This window comes from Dermacentor silvarum, chromosome 5, assembly GCF_013339745.2.
Source record: "Dermacentor silvarum isolate Dsil-2018 chromosome 5, BIME_Dsil_1.4, whole genome shotgun sequence".
NCBI classification, from domain to species: domain Eukaryota; kingdom Metazoa; phylum Arthropoda; class Arachnida; order Ixodida; family Ixodidae; genus Dermacentor; species Dermacentor silvarum.
In genome coordinates, this window is record NC_051158.1 from 127,880,310 (window position 1) to 127,897,197 (window position 16,888).

Consider the following 16,888-nt stretch of genomic DNA (forward strand, 5'->3'; position numbering starts at 1 on the left):
ACATCTCTAGCCACCTTGACAACTTTGAAACGCTTCTTTGAAATCCTTCTCGTTTGAATCGTGCGCAATGGTGCTACTGCTGGAATACACTGTGTTCGGAGTCTTGGTGGCAGCAAACTTATCGCTGGGTCTCTATTTCTCCTTCCGGAAGAGTCGGCATTCCAGTGGAGGCGGCACCACGAAGGATGAAGTCTTTCTCGGAAATCGTGCACTCGGTATTTTTCCTCTTGCGGCTTCGTTGGTGGCCTCTGTCTACTCATCGCCTGCATTGGTAGCTTTCCCGGCCCACTTCTATGCCTACGGCTGGCATACTACGTTGAGTGCCCTGACGCCCCTGCTCTGCTTGCCTCTGGCTACACAAGTGATCGTACCATTGCTACATGGGCTACGAATTACATCAGTGTTTGAGGTGAGAACCACTCTCGTCAATAACAACAAGCGTCTTCTGTAGTTACGATGGGAAACGATCTGAAAAAAAATGGCCATTATGAACGCCTTTCTTACTGTTTTAGTTTTTATAGCTTATTACAGTTAGCACGAGTTAAGTCGTAGGCTCGGCTTGAACGGTGAAATAAATTTTATGCGTAAGTGTCAAATGACCCATTGAGCGAAATGCAGCTCCACTAAAGTGAAACCTGGGGAAGTGCGAAGCATGCAGTGATGCACCGCTAATGTGCTCATACTGCCTTTTGCAATGGCTCATAACCCTGTTAATGCGGCCTCCCCATTACGACAACAGAAGTGAAATTCTACGCTGCAATGATGAGCGTCAACGCCGCCTGCTATGGAAGACGACAACGACGACGAACGCGGGAGCTGTGGCACGAGCGAGTGCCGAACGCGAGCACGAGCCGCTTGCTTACCGTGACGACGACGACAGGAGCCGCCGACAGCCCGAGCGCATAAGGTGTGTCGCACCTAAAATAAAAAAAAAGCTGTGACTTGAAGTGCTCGATGCGTTGTTTGATATAAAAAAGAAGGTTTGTCAAAGCTGCGTAGTTCTCCCGGATGTCCTGGCGATTCCTATAGCTATCTGCCCAAGGGAAAATTAAGTTATCGGAACATCGGATTACCACGGCAGAGCATAAATAACATTACTGCGGTATCACAAGAAACTACAGTAGCGCCTTTCGGCATAAAAACCAGATATATCGCGGTTCGTTCGCTTCGGCACATTTGGTTTCCTACTCTAATATTTGTTCTAAAATGCGAAGTGTCTAGCTGAACTAGGCATTTCGTATTCGAAACAAGCTTGCATGATATTGAATAGGGGTGGACGAATATTTGAAGATCCGAATACGAAGAATGAGAGATAAAGGCAACATATTTAATGGACAAAAGGTGGCTTGATTTGGAGAAGTACAAATCATACATTACACACTAACAATCATATATTACACACTAACTATGGGGTTTTACGTGCCAAAACCCTGATGTGATTATGAGGCACACCATAGTGGGGAACTCGGGAGTAATTTCGACCACCTGCGGTTCTTTAACGTGTACTTAAATCTATGCACACGGATATTTTCGCATTTCGCCCCCATCGAAATGCGGCTGCCGTGGCCGGGATTCGATCCCGCGATCTCGTGCTTGGCAGCCCAACACCATAGCCACTAAACAACCACGGCGGGTACACTATTAGTATTCCTATTCGAAGTATTTTCGGATGTGTGAAAGTAACCAAATATTTTGCAAGAACCGAGTGGTAAAGTTTGGTTGCCGTTGGTCGCAGGCTAAAGAAAATATTGTAAATCATCAGAAGTGTGACAACGGCACATGTTTTCGAAGAAATTCAGAAAAAAAGCCCACAGATCCCACGCCCTGTGGGAATGGCTGTTATGCGAAGCAGTGTGCGGGGAACATACCACGTTAACTAAACGACCATAAGAGTACCAAGACGTAGTCCGCTGTTTCACGACCTACATGACACGCATGTCAGGACATTGATGTCATGAACTATTATTTATGTTCGTCATACACTTTGTCATACTATGCCAGTTTTGGTACATACCAAGTTTACGAAACGACCATGAGAGCACCAATACGTAGGCTGCTAGATAGATAGATAGATAGATAGATAGATAGATAGATAGATAGATACTATCAAATTGGCAAATGTTCGCCAAGAAATGCTTCGCATTTAAAAAATGGGTAATGCAAATATTCATTTTTGGTTTTGCAGTGGTAGCGTGCATGACATTTCATTTATGGTTGCTTGTAGTGTCATTTAGTGATTTGGGAGTCTAGTGCTGTAGTAGTTTCATCATTTACACTGCAGCCTGTAATGTTTTTTCTTGCTGCTGAACGACTTGTGTGCCATGCACATGAATAACCGGGTACCTTTTACATTTGTCTACGACATACGAGTACCCCAAGTCCTTAAAGAGCAATTTTTTCCCCTTTTTCCACAATTTTTTATACTTTTTTGGCAATCGTTTACTTCTAGATTTCGGGAGCCTAGTCATACAGCACCATTTTTTGTAGGAAAGCTGGTTTGCAACCAGGTTCTACAGGTGTTAAAAACTATTCGTGCAGTTTTTTCATGACATTTAGTGATCTTGTTTATGGATTCCTTTCTTCATGGTAGTCCACTGTCTTTATTGCACCATATCAGTAAATGCGGGGTACTTAATGATATCACCATAACTATACCTCTTTGAAAAATGTATGTTGGCATTTGACTATTCGATGTTTGAATTTACATTCCATGTCAGCTTTTTCGTATTCGAAAAAGCTGACATTCACCCACTTCTATTATTGAAAATTGTGTGTTGCGCTCTTCGGCTCATGAAAGTCATCATGAGAAAATGACTTGGAAATTCATGGTGAGGACAGAGCCACAAAATATAAGGAAAACTCAGACGCGGTTAAGCAGCCAAGTTTGACTCATAATGGAAATCCTGGAGCAGCGTGGTGGTCAGCTGCAGTATATGATGAGGTCATGGAAACTATCACCTTCAGTTTAGGTTTCAGTTTATTCATTCAGGATACATTGTTGGTTGTTAGTAGTATACAAGCGAGGGTCCCAGAGTCATACGACTGCAGCGGGACCCTCGGTTAACAACAAGGTTGGTACAAAATGATTGCTTGATAGAGCAGTATAAAAATTATGCAATCTACAAGTAAATAAATAGTGGACATAGTAGTGGATAGGAATACACAAGATTCTATAACGGCAGTCATACATGTAACGAAGCAAATTACGCACATTATCAATCTAAATTATGCAAACATATTTAACAATTAAATACACGCTTTATATGCAAAGCAAATTAAACAGCACAACTAGTTATACAAAATGAAATTTTTAAGTTCATACTTGAATGCATGCAAGGTTGGTGATGATTTAAGTGCGTAGGGTAAGTTATTCCAAAATTTAATTGCCGAGAAGTAAGATGTCATTTTGCCATAGTTTCTGTTACATTTAGGTAATAGAAAGTTTTGATTATGGGCAAACCTACTGCTATTGGTATTTGTGAGCAACCTAGAGTATATTAATTGAAACGCCAGCTGTTTGTTAAGTAATTTAAATAGAATATTAAGTAAAATAAATTTGAACAAACCAGATACAGGAAGAATGAAGTTCGCTTGAAGGAGCGGAGAAGCATCAGAGTAAAAAACTCTTGGTAATAGTGCGAATGGCCTGGTTCTGAATGTGCTGTATGGACGAAATGTGACAGTTATATGTATTTCCCCACGAAGTAATGCCATATGTGATGTGACTATGCATGGAGGCAAAGTATAAAGACAATAAGGCGTGAACAGAAAAAAAATGGACGAGATTTATAGAGAGCTCTTATACCGAAAGCAGTTTTTTATTTCACATAAGCAATATGATTATTGAACTTCAAGTGCGGGTTCAATTTTACACCAAGGAAAGATACATATTCAGCCACTGGGATTAAATGATGGTCTATGGATGCCTGGGGTAAATAAGGGAGAACTTTTTGAGATGTTTTATAAATCATGAACATGGTTTTAGGTGGGTTTAAAATTAGGTTGTTTAAACGACACCATTGAACAACCTGGGTTAATTCATTGTTCAGCTTAGTTATTAACGTTGTTAACGATTTATGTGACATGGAAATGGTGGTATCATCAGCGTAAAGGACAACTTTAGAAAGATTAATGCAATCAGGTAAATCATTAGAGTAGATGCAAAACAATAAAGGCCCAAGTATCGAACCCTGCGGCACCCCTTGATTAATCGCCTTAACGTTTGAATAAACGCCATCTACGCAGACTGATGGTTCGCGATCAAGCAAGTAATTTTTTATAAAAGTTAAAGGTGGACCAGTTATACCCAGTGATTCTAGTTAAGTAAATAGAATATCATGAATAACGATGTCAAAGGCTTTAGTGAAATCAAGAACTATGGAACCGACAATATCGCTGATGTCAATGGAAGCGTTTAATAAATCGGTTAATGATAGTAAAGCTAGATTGGTTGAACTACCTGCACGGAAACCAAATTGGCAAGGCTTTAGCAACTGAAATTTGCTAATGTACTTGTTAATGCGTTTCAGAAATAATTTTTCAATAACTTTGCTAATTGAAGACAAAATAGAGATAAGGCAATAGTTTAGGACCTCTGTGATATCACCTTTTTTTGTGCACCGGGACTAACTTAGCCTTCTTGAGGGAGCTCGGAAAGGTACCACATTTAAAAATGAGATTAATTATATTGCTTACTGTTTCCGCAATATATGTAGCAGCGAGCTTCAAGTGATATGCAGAAATATTATCTAGCCCGGCGCTAGAGTTTTTTAGATTTATGATTGTAGAACACACTTCATCAGGGGTGACAGGAAAGAGAAAAAAATGAATGTTTACAATGGGTAAGAGGATATGAAGAAGCTACGGGCCTATTATTGTATATCTCATGGAAGAAATCACTAAATGAGTTAGCAACGCCGGATGCCTCAGTATATTTGAGTTGTATATAATTTATTTTATCAATTATTCTACTAACCTGTTGTCTATTTAAAAAGTCATTGAAATGTTTCCATTTTTCTTGGGGTTATTTTTTGTCTTACAATATTCTTTTTCATAATAAAGTCGTGTTGATTTTTCAGCAGATTACTCGACATATTACTATACTTTTAATACCTAAGTTTTAGACCCACGTTCAATTACTCTTTTAGTTTTCCTGTAGAGATTATCTTTCTTTCACATGCTAGTTAACAAACCTTGGATTAACCATGGATTATTGGGAAATTTAAATACTTTCTTGCATTTGACAGTATTAGTGTTTGCATACACAGCTTTAAGAAACAAGGAGCAGAAATTCTCTAGTACTTTTTCAGGATCACGCAAGTTGCTAATGGAAGTCTAGTCAGTGCCGTGAATTGCATTGATAAAGTTATCCTGATGTAAGCTAGAAGTAAAATGGCACGTGTTATTGCGATGTAGTTTAGCGGCGAAAGTTGCAAATAGGGGAAGATGATCAGTGGTAAGCACATCAATCACACCTGCGTGTGGCGTTGGTGTTATATTGCTTAAAACATTGTCAAGAAGAGTACCAGCTCCATTGGGTGCAAATGGAGTGGGGGATGAAATTAGTGACTCAAGCCCGAAACCAAGAAAGCAATCACTGTATGCTATTGTGATATTGCTACCAGTATCCAATAAATTAATATTGATATCACCAACCAGCACAACTTTCTTGTTTTCAGCAGAGATTATATTGAGTACTGCGGCGAGATGTAGAAAATCCGGTATAGATGAAGATGGGGAACGGTAAATGCATGCAATAATAAAATTATTCAGATTGCTGGATGGGGAAACGTTAGCCTCAATCCACACAGATTCACAGTTCAAAACATTTAAAGACAAGTCAAACCTACGCTTGTACTTAATTTCTGACGATATAAATATAGCCGAGCCGCCATAGCGGCCAGACTCATGGTGACAATATTCTGAATTGTATGAGCGAAAACCATACAGATTGCCATCACAAGAGCCTAGCCACGTTTCAGTAACACACAGCAATGAAAAGAAATGACATAGCGATTCAGTAAACGCAGTAATGCTGTGAAGGTTTTTGCACAAATACGCGTATTGACGTGCAGTAACGAACAGGCAGAATTAGCTAGAAACGCTTTTGTTTCATCAGATGAAAGCAATGCCATTATTATATGAAAAACAATATGAAATAGTAAAGATAAACTGGAGACATCAGTGAATACGCTACGATCAGATTCCGCATTTATCCAAAAGACCCATGTCATCAGACTTGACATGACAATTCTCAGTCCAGAGGAACCGCCATTTCTTTTCAGTCTTTAGGGCAAGCGCTTTGCTAAACAGTTTCTTATTGGTCATAGTAAGATGTTCATCGACAAAAATAGAACCATAATTGCTTCCAGACATCCCCATCTGGGACTTACTTGGACGCGCTTTACGCGCTTTCCGAAGGAATTCATTTTTCTTTTCGCGTGAACAAAGCGCGTGATAATGCTTTTTCCAGCTGCTGGCCACACGGTGAACTGCGTCGATGTCTGTCAATGAAACAGGGCATTCAATTACTTGTCCAATGAGTTTCAATATAACTACGCAATCTCCGCCTTGTGTACAAGGAACACCTTTGATTTCGACATTATTCAGTCTGCTGTGTTGCTCCATATCTGCAATCCTCTTGGGCAGCTGTTCATTTTCGGCCCTGAGCGCTTTATTTGAATTGACCAGTTCATCGACCGACGCACGCACTGAATCATACTGGTCACTCATGCAACGCACACTGTCCACAAGTGAGCCAAGGTTAGCAATACCCTGATCTTCTAGCTTGGTGGAAATTTTATACACAAGATCTTTAACAAGGTTATCCAGTTTAACATGAAGCAGGGACTGAAGGTGCTCAATTTTCTTAGCAAGTTCAGAATTAGTAGGCATATTGCAATGCAAGCAATACCACAAGGCAACACTTATGAGCAGCAGCCGCAGGTGAGTACGTAACATGGACGAAGAAAATAGTACGAGGACCAACCTGTAGCGGAGAGAACAGATTCTCAGTAGTCGTCCAGTTCCTACGACCGCTGCTCAAAAAGTGTCCGGGTGCGTTGGCAGCTCCGTTATATAACCTCCGACCCCCGCAGAGGCGTCTGCGGAAGCAGGCGTTTGGTGAGTTGCGACACCACGTACCCGAGCACATGAGGTCGGACCCTCCCGCGTCTAACCATTCGTGGCTTAGCCGTGTCCGGGGAAAAGGGGATCCTGGCGGGGTTGAGCCGATGCCGGGTGTTTGGACCTTTACGGCCCCTCGGTGGAGGCAACACACCCCTTTGGCCTCGGCTTCACGTAGACGGCACTCCCGGACTGACCCATCCGGGAGAAATCGGTAGTTGCCTTTTCCTATCCTCCTCTACAGCCTTCGTCTTTCACTCTTACTTTCAATCCTTTCCTGTCTTCTCTGTTCCTCTTATTTCCGACTTCGCAGGCAGCAAGGGTTAACCTGGTGTATTCTATCCAACCTAGGATATTTATATTGGGTTAAAGTGGCTATGTACAGCTGGCGCCTTCGTGGCTTTCGGGTTTCGTATCGTCCCCTTGTTGGGCTCCGTGGTAGGCGGCTGGCATAGCTACCAAACTTATAGCAAGTTATATGGATTTTTTGTCGTTTCCCCGACTCCCCGATCGCCCTCTTTCCAAGAGAGGGCGCACCGATGACTCTCTGAAGCTTTTTGTCCAGACCAAAGAAATATACCCGAAGTACCACGTGCTAAGTTGTCAAAACAGTGATAAAACGGCAAGAACACTATCACCATTTCTTGTAGCGAAATGCCTCATTGAGAAATTAGGTCCCGGCTATAAGGTCACAAAAATGGCCAGCGGTGATCTGTTGCTAGAACTGTGACAAGAATCAGGTCGAGAAACCGTCCGGACTTGCTGAAGTTGGCAATACCCCTGTCTCGATGAACCCCCACCGATCTCTGAACAGTTCACGCGGGGTTATATCGGAACAAGATTTCCTTGACTTGAGTGAAACCGAGCTCCTTGAGGGCTGGAAGGAACAGCATGTGACAAATGTCCAAAGAATTAAGATCAGGCGGGATGACAAAGAGATCCCCACTAAACACCTAATTTTGACGTTTTGCACAAGTATCTTACCGGAATATATTGAAACAGGCTATCTGAAAATCAAACTTAGGCCCTACATTCCAAACCCTCGCCGCTTCTTTGTGCCAGCGATTTGGTCACGGCTCTCAAAGCTGCCAGGGCCGTACCACATGTGCAAAGTGAGTGTCGCACGATCCTCCTGCTGACAATTGTACTGAGACACTACACTGCGCAAATTGCGACGGTGATAACCCTGCATACTCCCGCTCATGTCCTTCCTGGAAGAGGGAAAAAGAAATAATTACGTTAAAGGTCAAAGAAAACATTTCCTTTCAGGAAGCGCGAAAGCGAATTTCCTTCCTACATATCGCAGGGTATGCTGGTGCGGTGTGTAAGGGGGCAACGCCGCAGCAGACTCCGGCATCGGCCCGGCCCACAGAGAGTGTGGCCGCGACTGTGCCACCAGCCCCCCAGGCGACAGCAGCCAGCCTGCTGCGCCATTTCTTAAGGAGGGCCCATCGACCTCTGGGTTGGTGGCCTCCAAGGCCCTGCTTTTTGAGGCAAGGCCTACCCTGAAAACACCCCGCTCGAATGAGCGGAAGTCCAGCGGCTCCCAGGAGTCGATGGACACAACTACAAGCCAGCCGGCGCACCCAGCGCCTCCTGAGCGGCGCAAATCTCGCGACCGCTCCAAGAAAGACAAAACACGGATTACGGGGCTTGGAAAGGCTCCGTAAGCAAACTGGACTCCTCTTGACACACAGCGCAAGAACACAAACAATATGGATACACAGATATTACACTAGAACGTGACAGGTCTTATGCACAACCTCGATGACGTTAAAGAACTTCTACACCAATTCAATCCAAAGGTGCAGTGCGTTCAGGACACACACCTGAAACCAACACAAGGTAACTTCCTCAGGAAATACACAATTTTCCGAAAAGATCGAGATGACGCACTCGCCTCTTCGGGCAGCGTCGCAATCATAGTAAGCAAAGATGTTGCTTGTCGGCCGTTACTTCTCCGAACGCCTCTTGAGGCAGTCGCAGTCCGAGCGATGCTCTTTCAGAAGTTGGTCACTATAATTTCTATATACATCCCTCTGAATTATGAACTCTCGCGATCAGAGTTTCTAAGCTTTATCGCTCAGCTTCCCCCACGATATATCGTTGTCGGAGATCTAAATGCCCATAACAGCCTGTGGGGCGACTCTCGTTGTGACGCGCGAGGGCGCTTAATTGAAAACTTTCTTTTCTCATCTAACGCGTCCTTGTTAAATAAAAAAGAGCCCACATTCTACAGCGTTGCACACAAAACATATTCATCTATAGATTTAAGCATCGCATCAAGTACACTCCTGCCATATCTGGAGTGGAATGTTATCAAAAACCCTTGTGGGAGTGACCACTTCCCGATCATATTAACACTGACAAAAAGTGAAGAAAACTCTCCTCATGTTCCCCAGTGGAAGATTGATTCTGCCGACTGGAAGCAATACCGAGAGCTCACCCACCTAACAATCAATCAATCAATCAATCAAAGTTTATTTCACCAGAAAATTCTGGATGGTCTTCAGGGCTAAAAGCTGCTCTAGGCAGCTTGACTGAGTCCCTGAAGACCCTTACATCGGCAGCATACAACGTTCACAGCACATATATGCATATAGGATCACAATTGCAACATACCTACAAACGTACAGTATACAAAGTTTACGTAAGGATCACTTGAAGTTAACATACACAGTTAAAGTAGGATTTGCATCAAATGTTTAATACAGGATAAACATAATCGCATAAGAAGTGTTGACTGCAAAAAATCAAACTAAATTCCAGTTAATTTAACAGGTTTCACAAAAAATAGCACTGATAACAGACATCGCGCAACGATGACAAGATCAAAAACAAAAATGCAATAAGTACAGGATAGGCAAAAAAACACGCAAACAAGACACATGCACGCCATTCCAAATATTAATATGTGACAGCTATTTACAACATTGATGCAAAGAACTGACATAGCTGCCAGGGATGACATCCGTAATCTTAACATAAACGACGTCGTAGCATATTTCACAGCATTTAATGTGAATATAGCTTCCATATGCATCCCAGAAACACAAGGAAACATTTGAAACGACGTATTCCTTGGTGGAACGGTGACTGTAAGGAAACACGAAGAAAGCAAAATAAGGCTTGGGGACGCCTTCGTGACTCTCCAACAACCGAACATCTCATAAACTTTAAGACTTAAAGTAAAGAGTGAGGGTCGAAGAACGCGCCGCCGTGCCAAAAGGGAAAGCTGGCAAAAATACATTTTAGGCATAAACTCTTACACAGACGGAAAGAAAGCCTGGAACCGAGTTACCAAATTAAACGGCCGGCAAACTAATCCTCTGCCATTAGTAAACAACCAGGGAAACACTCTTGCAGACCAGGCTGATTTTCTAGGTGCCCACTTCGAGTACATTTCTAGTTCGGCTCATTACACAGATACATCTCTACGGTACCAACGGCAAGCAGAGCGATTGCCCCTGGATCAGAAAATAACAAAGAATGAACCTTACAACCGTCCATACAGCATGGCGGAATTTCAGGCGTCACTGAGTTGCTGTAATAAGACAGCGCCAGGAAGAGACAGAATAGCTTATGACATGATCAAACACTTACACCCTGAAGCCCAAAAAACACTTCTGTCGATATTTAACTCCATATTCTGTCGTGGGTACATCCCGGCTGCCTGGAAAGAGGCAACAATAATTCCCATTCTCAAAGAGGGCAAGGACCCCTCTTCGGCCAGCCGTTATAGGCCTATTGCCCTAAAAGTTCCCTGTGCAAACTCTGAGAAAATGACTAACCAGCGCCTGATCCATTTTCTTGAAAGTAACAAAATACTAGACCCCTTACACTGCGGCTTCAGGGAAGGTATATCCACAATAGACCACCTTGTCCGCATCTAGACAAACATCCGGGATGCCTTCGTGCATAAACAGTTTTTCTTGTCGGTGTTCTTAGATATGGAGAAAGCCTATGACACCACATGGCGTTTTGGAATCCTCCGTGATCTGGCTGGAATGGGCATCCGAGGGAACTTGCTGAACGTGATTCAAAGTTATCTCTCGAACCGCACATTCCGTGGTCGCGTTGGTAATGTCTTATCTCGTCTATTCACCCAAGAGACTGGTGTACCACAAGGAGGTGTGCTGAGTTGCACTCTATTTGTTATAAAAATTAATTCTCTCCACAGTGTCATACCACGCAGAATGTTTTATTCGGTGTACGTGGATGATGTGCAAATCGGTTACAAATATTGTAATCTTGCTATCTGCGAGCGACAGGTGCAGCTTGGCCTCAACAAAATTTCCAAATGGGCGGACGAGAATGGGTTTAGACTAAACCCACCAAAACGCACGTGTGTCCTCTTCTCGAACAAAAGAGGTCTGCAACCAGACCCCGCTATTGACCTTAATGGAGAACGGCTATCTGTGAGTCATCAATATAAATTTTTAGGCCTCATCTTAGATTCTAAGTTAACTTTTGTCCCGCACCTCAAGTACCTGAAAACAAAGTGCCTGAAGGCTATGCATCTGCTGAAGCTCTTGTCACGTACATCATGGGGAAGCGACAGGAGATGCCTCCTTAACTTATATAAGCGCCTTGTACGGTCACGCCTTGACTACGGAGCCATAGTTTATAACTCTGATACACCTAGTGCTTTAAAGATGTTAGACCCCGTTCACCATCTGGGTATTCGGCTTGCTACAGGCGCCTTCAGGACTAGCCCTGTAGAAAGCCTGTATGTTGAGTCGGATGAATGGTCCCTGCATCTCCATAGAGCATATTTAGGTCTATCTTACTCCCTGAAGGTAAACGCAGATGCAGAACACCCATGTCATTCCACTATAAGCGACATATCGGCTGCCAGGCTGTATCAAAACCGGCCGTCTGTTAGGACTCCTTTGTCCATGCGTCTAGAAGCGTCGGCTGAAGAAACAGGCATACTACTACAGGAGAATGTCTTAACGGCTCCCAGTCGGCTTCCACTACCTTGTGAGTGGCAGACTATTGAGTGCGATGTCTCTTTCATAGAGATCTACAAGCACGCACCCGAGACTCATATACGCTCACACTTTCTCGAGCTTCAGGCGAATTACTCATGTGCAGAATTTTACACAGACGCTTCCAAATCTCCTGCTGGTGTTGCGTACGCAGCTCTGGGGCCGTCTTTTTCAACATCTGGTACTCTAAATCCACACACAAGTATTTTTACAGCGGAAGCATATGCAATCCTCTCGGCAGTTAAACACATAAAGCTAATGAATGTTACCAAAGCAGTTGTGTTCACAGACTCATTGAGCGTCGTTAGGGCTCTAATGAGTCTACGAAAATACAAGAATTCAGTTTTTAATGAACTCTAGAGCTGCTTATGCTCAGCCTACATGGGCAATCAAATGGTCATAGTGTGCTGGGTGCCTGGCCTAGAGGCATAAAAGGCAATGTAGCTGCAGACGAAAGTGCCACGTCAGTAGTTTTTAAGTATAGAGACACAAACATAGCTATCTCTCCCACAGACCTAAAGCCTTTCTTGCGCCATCAGTTGCGGAGATGTTGGAAAAGGCAGTGGGACAACGAAGTGTCAAACAAGCTACATATGATCAAACCAAGAATAGGGAAATGGATGTATGACAAAATGGCAAGACTCAAGGAAGTGCTTCTTTGCAGGTTAAGAATAGGTCATACTTTTGGCACACACTCGTACCTCCTTTCTGGAAGTGATCCTCCAAAATGTGATAGGTGTGGCGACCTTCTTACAGTCCTCCATGTTCTTGTCGAGTGCCCTGAAATAGAAGCCCAGCGTAAAAAGTACTTTTATCCCGCATATCGTAAGCACATCCCTCTTCACCCAGCATTCTTTCTTAGCCATGAACCGCTTTTTGATTTTAATAGAGTCTTAAAGTTTTTATCAGATGTAAACACTTTACAAATCATCTGGCCAGGGTATCTGTAGCGCAGCCTCGTCTTGCAGGCTGCAGCTGCAGTGTAAAAGTTTGTACAGCACGTGCCTCTCAGCCCTTGATTTCAAGGAACCTCTTGAGGTACTAGTGCTGTTGTATACGTTTTAATACATCATTAAATTGTAACGTAATTTTTATAGTCATAACTGTAATCATTAGTCATTGTCAATATTTTACTGCTAATGTATTTTACGCAATTTACAGCGACTTGCTTTTAGGCCTTTTTACAGCGATGTTACATCAACCATTTATAATTCATAGACCACTCTATAGTACATCGGAAAACTATCATCATTTGTCATGGCGCTCTTTGGCCATATCTGGCCCTTGCGCCAATAAAAACCACATAATATTATTATATACCCTCCGACGCAGCTAGCGCAGGCGTAGTGGTGTCCAATGGCAGAATAGCAGCACGTACGAGCAACAGAGCGCTAAAGGCCGCACAAGGCGACGATAGCGAAGGCGATGACATTCTTCCGGTAGCCACATAGCGCAGGCTCAGTTGGGCACAGGAGAAGGCTCAGCGGGGTGGCACGTGCAGGCACGGGAGTAGCTGTGCATGGTTGAATGCTGCACGGCAGGAACCACTCGCTCGACCGCACCAGTCTGTAGCGGACAAAACAGATTCTTAGTAGTCGTGCAGTTCCTACGACCCCTGCTCAAAAAGTAGCCGTTACGTAGCAGAATATGTAGCCCAGTATCATGCCTTTTGATTTATTGCATTCTGACTTTGCAAATTAGATAAATTTCTACATGCATCAAGCACACTTACAAACATACTTGTTTTTTTTTCGAACTGGCTGCCAAAATTGTCACGAGATACGAATCGTGCGTAGCTCACGATAGCAAATACTTAACTGTGTTGTCGTTAATCAACAAAGGTCATACAGGTAATCAAAATAAAATGCGTGTGGCAATATATACCTAGGCAAGATGTGCACATTGAATTTCTTCTTGGTAATAGCACATGCTGCATATTAGGTAAAAACATATGCCATTAATGCAAGGCCATGTTCTAGCCGAAAGTGTGCGATGCGGCAGCGAATCTGTGTAACACAGCATATCGTGTCCAATATCTTTTCTTAATAAAGAAAAAAAGAACATTGCGCATATGACAAGCCTTAGTCAAAATAAAATAAAGGCAATAGAATGAGGTTAATTGCGATGGGAAACGGCGGGGGGCGACGAATGATTAGTGGTCACAGATGTTAGCTATCGCGGATGTTAGATACTTAACCAAGCCCAGCAACGACGAGCTTATACCGATAACAATTTTGGGTAGGCACATGTCAATCTTATTTGCTACAATACCCCTCCGCGCGCAAAACACGCCCTTCTTGTGGCTTTAAACGAAGGCACAAGAAGTGAATCATAGTACAGCGTGGTGGGCCGGACGTTGAAAAGTTCTCGGTTTCAGTGGCAGCATGCCTGTCAACGTCGTGATTGGCTCCACGAGGTAATTAACGGAGGATGTTTGCTCCAGAACGCGGTAGCGGTCATGGTATTTAGGAGCAAGCATAGTGGAGAGGCCGGGTATCGTAGCGGGTGCCGTAAGCCAAAACAAAGAGTCAGGGGTAAAAGTTAGTCGACAACCGTCGTCAGTTAGAGTCTTGATGAATTCACATGTTTTATTGCGTCTGAATGCCGACTACCGAGGCCACTTATCACTTGCCCGCTAGGCATGGCGCAGTAGCAACACAAAAAGGCAGCGCAGCTTGGGGGCACTGTATTCCGGCAACTTAAACATTGTATCAGTCCTCCCCTCTTAAGATACCTACTACGAGGAGTACTTGATAACAGGCTTTCGAGTTCTTGTGCTACGCCGCAACCTTGAAGTGCAAGGTGCAGCCATGACAGGGTTGTCCACGGCACAGCTACTTCCAGATACATTTCCAGGCAATTGTTCCTCATGTAGCACGTCGGGTGCAGCTGGGAGATGAATGTCTGGTTCTTTCTGATGAAGCACATCTGGGACAGCTGGAGAATAGATGAGCGGCTGCTGCACTTGAGGAAAAGCTTCTGCGCCAGCAGGACGAAATGGCACTGTCTGCTCAAGGCGCAAGTGGTCATTGTGTCGGTTCCATGTCGAACCATCTTGACAAAGGACATGTGCCGACGGTCGATTGACATCCAAAACACTGGCAGGTACCCATTGTGCACCTGTGCGGAAGTTTCTTGTTTATACTTTATCTCTTGGTTGGAGTAATGGTGCCTGCGTGACCCTCTGTCAGCATTTAACTTCTGTTTCAGTTGTTTTAAGAGCACCGATGCTTGTAGACAAGGCTGCAGGACATCCAACCGAGTATTGAACACTCTCCCCATTAGGAGCTCACATGGTGGCCGACCAGTTACTTCAAGTGGGGTTGTCCGATAATGAAATAAGAACCTGGAAATCTGTGTTTTGAAATCGCCAGAGCCAGACTACTTAAGTTTCTTCTTTACGGTCTGCACCGCTCGTTCTGCAGCACTGTTCGAGGCGTGGTGATACGGTGGTACAAGCATGCGGCGTATTCCGTTGGAGTTGGGAACTCAAGGTACTGTGCACTGGTAAACGCAGGGCCATTGTCAGAGACTATTACATCAGGGAGGCCGTGGTGAGCTAATGTAGTTCTCAGGGCAGAAATGGTAGCCTCTGCAGATGCAGGTGGCACAGGGAAGACTTTTATCCACTTCGAGAAAATATCCATGATGACTAAGAACGTATGTCCTAGAAATGGTCCGCCGAAATCTATGTGAAGCCGTGACCAGGGTCTGTGGGGAAACGGCCATGGCATGTGCTGAAGCGGCTGCCCAGCCCGTTGTTGAGCCTGGCACGTAGCGCAGCGTTTCACACTGTTGGCAATGTCATTGTCTATGCCTGGCCACCATACATCGCTCCTGACAATCATTTTGCTTTTTTCAATACCAGGGTGACTGGCGTGAAGTACTCCAAGTATTTGGGCCTGCAGTGATTTTGAAACCACGACTCTTGATCCCCATAGGAGGCAGCCTTCATGGAGACTGAGTTCTGAGCTTCTTGTGTTGAAAGGGTTTCACTCTGGCCGAGTTGGGAGGCTCTCTCCTTTCAATACAGAATGCACAAGGTGACCCAGAGCTGGATCGTTCCTGGTGGCTCGTGCCACCGTGAAATAAGTCGTGGATAGGCCTCCTCCCACATGAAAATCTCGGCATGGTCAGGCACTGCGCTGCTATCGTTAGGTAGTGGCAGTCTGCTAAGAGCGTCAGCATGGCCAAGTTCTCTTCCAGGCTTGTATACAAGTGCGTACTTGTACGCGGATACCTTGAGAGCCCACCTGACCAATCTTGATGATGCTTGCACAGAGACAGGCTTGTTGGCACCCAGCAGTCCGAGAAGTGGCTTGTGGCCAGTGTATGCTTCAAACGGTATGCCCCACAAGTACTGGTGGAACCGATCTACACTTCCGCTTTTGACAAGCTCCGTGAAACAAAAGCATTGGCACGTTCTTGGCCATCATCATCTTTGTGAGCCAGAACTGCACCTATTTCATAAGGTGACGCGTCACAGCTGAGACACACAGGCCTGTCAGGGCGGAAATGCACGAGAATTGGAGCTGAGGTCACCAGGTGCTTGCAGGCTGTGAATGCATCTTGCTGATCCTGCCCCCACTCCCATTTCTTTCCATCACAAAGAAGAGAGCACAGGGGATAAAGAAGGGCAGAATGAATAGGTAAAAAACGCCGATAGAAATTGACAAGTCCCAAGAAACTCCGTAGTTCTTTGACGTCTTTTGGCGCAGGGGCATGTAGAATGGCAGCCACCTTGTCGTCGTTCGGGGAAAGGCCTTCCTTGG

At 44.3% G+C, this 16,888-nt stretch overlaps 1 protein-coding gene across 1 annotated transcript in view; it reads left to right on the top strand.

Moving 5' to 3' along the window:
• The first annotated feature begins 332 nt into the window (after positions 1–332).
• The window catches only part of LOC119453755 (sodium/iodide cotransporter-like), a 64,022-nt gene continuing 47,466 nt past the window's right edge, over positions 333–16,888 (top strand). The window contains exon 1 of the mRNA XM_049668050.1: positions 333–409. The gene's annotated coding sequence lies outside the window, so the exon portion shown is untranslated. The remainder of the gene's footprint in view (positions 410–16,888) is intronic.